The sequence below is a fragment of the Bos taurus genome, chromosome 6, assembly GCF_002263795.3.
Source record: "Bos taurus isolate L1 Dominette 01449 registration number 42190680 breed Hereford chromosome 6, ARS-UCD2.0, whole genome shotgun sequence".
Lineage (NCBI taxonomy): Eukaryota > Metazoa > Chordata > Mammalia > Artiodactyla > Bovidae > Bos > Bos taurus.
In genome coordinates this window covers 2,729,870-2,735,580 of record NC_037333.1, presented here as the reverse complement: position 1 = coordinate 2,735,580, position 5,711 = coordinate 2,729,870, and the positions used below count along the sequence as shown (strand labels likewise).

General features: G+C 40.7%; 1 pseudogene; it reads right to left on the bottom strand.

The window, feature by feature from the left end:
• Positions 1–4,113: 4,113 nt before the first annotated feature.
• On the bottom strand, positions 4,114–4,170 carry LOC112447179 (uncharacterized; annotated as a pseudogene).
• Positions 4,171–5,711: the final 1,541 nt, after the last annotated feature.

The window sequence follows — 5,711 nt, the reverse complement described above, 5'->3', positions numbered from 1 at the left end:
TGTACCAAATAAAGTTGATATGGCAAAGTACAGAGAACACCTAAAAAAGGATGAGTATGTATCTGGCTTCATCTTTTTATAACTTGAGACCAAAAGATGTAGTTTAAAGCTATAAATAAAGTAACAGAGATATGCGTGCTAAGTCACTTCAGTCATGTCCAACTCTTTGTGACCCTATGGACTGTAGCCCACCAGGCTCCTTGGTCCATGGGATTCTCCAGGCAAAAATAATGGAGTGGGTTTCCGGGTTCTCCTCCAGGGGATCTTCATGACCCAAGGATGGAACCCACATCTCTTATGTGTTCTGCATTGGCAGCTGAGTTCTTTACCAGTAGCACCACTTGGAAAGTCCAAAAGAGATATACTCAGTTATAAAGATTAAATACAAAAATAAATCATATTAACAATATGAAATCAGGCAACATAAAACAAAAATCAGAGGAGGAAACAGAAGTATGAGGATGTCAAATTATGCTAATTGTAGTAATTCATCATTCAAGTCATTACTGACTCCTGCTTAGTCCCTCAGTCATGTCCGACACTTTGCAACCCCATGGACCAGGTTCCTCTGTCCATAGGGATTCTCCAGGCAAGAATACTGGAGTGGGTTGCCATGCCCTCCTCCAGGGGATCTTCCCAACCCAGGGATCAAACCCAAGTCTCCCTCATTGCAGGCACATTCTTTACCGTCTGAGCCACCAGGGAAGCCCATTACTAACTAAATAAGAACTAAAATTATGTCATACAGTAACAGTAGTAATATATATAACTACATGAGAAACTAAAATCAGAGTGCAAAACTTTCAGAATATCAAAAGAATAAACACATAAAACCAAATAAAGAAAATAAGTACTTGCTTATTTCCATCTATAAAGACTGATTATGAAATAAGCAAGTAACCAATAATAAGATCAGGGGGGTGGAAAGTGTTGGCAAGATTAGATTTAAACCAATAAAAATAATTTAATAAAAAGTGTGCCATATTTTTTAATTAATTTATTTTTTAATAGAAGGGTAATTGCTTTATGGAATTGTGTTGGTTTCTGCCAAAAGGTTTTTAAATTATGAAGGTATAAACAAAATCCATAGTGGCTTCACACAGTGTCATCTACCTAGTGGAACTAGACACCCTTCTCTGTACAATTCAAGGCAGACTGGACACAAGGATTTGCACGAGCTTAATAAAGATACGGGAGACACAGCAGCCACTACCTGGAGCTGGTCTAGGGCTCCAGGTGATGGCTGCAGTTCACACTGGCCCTGCTTTTCTGATTTGCCATTAACAAAAGTCTTCCCCTGAGCCTGTAGCTCTTCCACCCTCCATGAGAGTTTCTCGTTCAGCTTCTCCAAGTCCAGGACCAGATGCATGTGCAGCTCTTGTGAAAAAAAATCACCGGATTCCTCCACAGATGACTTCGACATTGAGACTGGACGCAGTAACAGGCGGTTTCCAGCCGGTCTCATGAATTCCAGAGCATCCCTGTTCTCTCCCTGTTTGCATCCAGCTTTTCTTCTTGACTGTTAACCTCAGCGATTCACAGTAACTTCAGGACTCCAACAGAGGCAATGATTTTCCAGATCTTCATTAGATCTCACAATTATTTAAGGTCATATGCCTACAGACCCATATTCTGCATCAATCATAGTGGTTCTGTGTCTCTGAATGAATCTTAACTCATACAAAAACAATGGTAACAAATGAGGTTTCAGGCAAGCAGCCTTAAAGATGAGTTCTCTGAACTGGTCCTGAGTTTTCTGGAACTGGTTCTCTGGTCTGATTAAATTTAAAGATCTTAGAGACTCTTTTTGCCAGGGGTAAAGGAAACATGGCAGGCAGTGGAAAGTAACTTAAACCAGCACCTTCAGAAACTTCTGTTATAGTGTCTATAGACAGCAGGGCTTAGAATTACCAATAGTTGCTCTCAGTGAACATTTTAGAAACATTTAGGAGTTCAGTGAGGCTGCTTGCTTGCTTTTAAGGGCACTGGAGAAGACGTAGGTGGTACAGATCTTAAAACTTGACATTTTAAATTCCGAGCTCAAGGTCAAAGTGACTAGACGCTTTCTATGATTATCCTAAGGCGGGGGGGGGGGGGGGGGGGGGGCGGGGGGCGGGGCGGGCAGGGGGAAAGACCCTCTTATTTTCTATTTCTGAAGGGTGAAATTTTTGAAAGGGTCAGGTGATTGAATTATAATGCAAATTGAGTTCCCAAACTCACAGAGTCTCATATGCTAAATTTAGAACACTGATTGGAAAGGACATGGACCCCAAATATCCGGGCCAGTATATGAAGCTAGGAACCCTTGAAACCCTGCATTCTGCTCCCTCCTTTGTCAATAAAGGAAACACTTTGATTCCTGAGATTAGTTCCCAATTGCCAGAAGGAAATGTTAGTTCAGTTCAGTTCAGTTCAGTCACTCAGTCGTTTCCAACTCTGTGCAACCCCATGTACTGAAGCGTGCCAGGCTTCCCTGTCTATCACCAACTCCCAGAGCTTACTCAAACTCATGTCCATCGAGTCAGTGATGCCATCCATCTCATCCTCTGTCATCCCCTTCTCTTCCTGCTTTCAATCTTTGCCAGCATCAGGGTCTTTTCCAATGAGTCAGTTCTTTGCATCAGGTGGCCAAAGTATTGGAGTTTCAGCTTCTTCCAATGAATATTCAGCACTGATTTCCTTTAGGATTTACTGGTTGGATTTCCTTGCAGTCAAAGAGACTCTCAAGAGTCTTCTCCAGCACCACAGTTCAAAAGCATCAATTCTTCTGTACTCAGCTTTCTTTATAGTCCAACTCTCACATCCATACATGTCTACTGGAAAAATCATAGATTTGACTAGACAGACTGGTTTGCAAAGTAACGTCTCTGCTTTTTATTTATTTATTTTTAAATTTTATTTTATTTTTAAACTTTACAATATTGTATTAGTTTTGCCAAATATCGAAATGAATCTGCCACAGGTATACATGTGTTCCCCATCCTGAACCCTCCTCCCACCTCCCTCCCCATACCATCCCTCTGGGTTGTCCCAGTGCACCAGCCCCAAGCATCCAGCATCGTGCATCGAACCTGGACTGGCGACTCGTTTCATACATGATATTATTCATGTTTTCATGCCATTCTCCCAAATCTTCCCACCCTCTCCCTCTCCCACAGAGTCCATAAGACTGTTCTATACATCAGTGTCTCTTTTGCTGTCTCGTACACAGGGTTATTGTTACCATCTTTCTAAATTCCATATATATGCATTAGTATACTGTATTGGTGTTTTACTTTATGGCTTACTTCACTCTGTATAATAGGCTCCAGTTTCATCCACCTCATTAGAACTGATTCAAATGTATTCTTTTTAATGGCTGAGTAATACTCCATTGTGTATATGTACCACTGCTTTCTTATCCATTCATCTGCTGATGGACATCTAGGTTGCTTCCATGTCCTGGCTATTATAAACAGTGCTGCGATGAACATTGGGGTACACGTGTCTCTTTCCCTTCTGGTTTCCTCAGTGTGTATGCCCAGCAGTGGGATTGCTGGATCATAAGGCAGTTCTATTTCCAGTTTCTTAAAGAATCTCCACACTGTTCTCCATAGTGGCTGTACTAGTTTGCATTCCCACCAACAGTGTAAGAGGGTTCCCTTTTCTCCACACCCTCTCCAGCATTTATTACTTGTAGACTTTTGGATCACAGCCATTCTGACTGGTGTGAAATGGTACCTCATAGTGGTTTTAATTTGCATTTCTCTGATAATGAGTGATGTTGAGCATCTTTTCATGTGTTTGTTAGCCATCTGGATGTCTTCTTTGGAGAAATGTCTATTTAGTTCTTTGGCCCATTTTTTGATTGGGTCATTTATTTTTCTGGAGTTGAGCTGTATGAGTTGCTTGTATATTTTTGAGATTAGTTGTTTGTCAGTTGCTTCATTTGCTATTATTTTCTCCCATTCTGAAGGCTGCCTTTTCACCTTGCTAATAGTTTCCTTTGTTGCGCAGAAGCTTTTAAGGTTAATTAGGTCCCATTTGTTTATTTTTGCTTTTATTTCCAATATTCTGGGAGGTGGGTCATAGAGGATCCTGCTGCGATGTATGTTGGAGAGTGTTTTGCCTATGATGCTAATCTTCTCTGTATCGTTCCAATTTTAGTATATGTGCTGCTGAAGTGAGCACTATGCTGCCAAAGCGAGCACTGTCTCTGCTTTTTAATATGCTATCTAGGTGAGTTGTAGCTTTTCTTCCAAGAAGCAAGCATCTTAATTTTATGGCAGCAGTCACCATCTGCAGTAATTTTGGAGCCCAAAAAAATACAGTCTGTCACTGTTTCCATTGTTTCCCCATCTATTTGCCATGAAGTGATGGGACCGGATGCCATGATCTTAGTTTTCTGGGTGTTTAGTTTTAAGCCAGCTTTTCCATGCTCCTCTTTTACTTTCATCAAGAAGCTCTTTAGTTCTTCTTCACTTTTTGCCATAAGAGTGGTGTTATCTGCATATCTGAGGTTATTGATATTTCTCTTGGCAATCTTGATCCCAGCTTGTGCTTCTTCCAGCCCAGAGTTTCTCATAATGTGCTCTGCATACAAGTTAAATAAGCAGGATGACAATATTCAGCCTTGACATACTCCTTTTCCTATTTGGAACCAGTCTATTGTTTCATGCCCAGTTCTAACTGTTGCTTCTTGACCTGCATATAGATTTCTCAGGAGGCAGGCCAGGTGGTCTGGTATTCCCATCTCTTAAGAATTTTTCAGTTTGTTGTGATCTATACAGTCAAAGGCTTTGGCGTAGCCAACAAAGAAGAAGTAGATATTTTTCTTGAACTCTCTTGCTTTTTCAATGATTCAACAGATGTTGCCAATTTGATCTCTGATTCCTCTGCCTTTTCTAAATCCAGCTTGAACATCTGGAAGTTCACATACTGTTGAAGCCTGGCTTGGAGAATTTTGAGCATTACTTACCAGCGTGTGAGACGAGTGCAATTGTGTGGTAGTTTGAGCATTCTTTGGCATTGCCTTTCTTTGGGATTAGAATGAAAACTGACCTTTTCCAGTCCTACGGCCACTGCTGAGTTTTCCAGATTTGCTGGTATATTGAGAGCAGCGCTTTCACAACATCATCTTTTAGGATTTGAAATAGCTCAACTTGAATTCCATCACCTCCACTAGCTATGTTCATAGTGATGCTCCTAATGCCCACTTGACTTCACATTCCAGGATGTCTGGCTGTAGGTGAGTGTTCACACCATCGTGGTTTTCTGGGTCATGAAGGTCTTTTTTGTATAGTTCTTCTGTGTATTCTTGCCAGCTTTTGTTAATATCTTCTGCTTCTGTTAGGTCCATACCGTTTCTGTCCTTTATTGTGCCCATCTTTGCATGAAAAGTTCTCTTGGTATCTCTAATTTTCCTGAAGAGATCTTTAGTCTTTCTCATTCTATTGTTTTCCTCTATTTCTTTGCATTGATGTCTAAGGAAGGCTTTTTTATCTCTCCTTGCTATTCTTTGGAACTCTTCATTCAAAGGGTGTATCTTTCCTTTGCCTTCAGGCACTCTGTCTATCATATCTAACCCTTGAATCTATTTGTCACTTCCACTGTATAATCATAAGGGATTTGATTTAGGTCATACCTGAATGATCTGGTGATTTTCCCCACTTTTTTCAATTTCAGTCTGAATTTGACAATAAGGAGTTCATGATCTGAGCCACAGTCAGCTC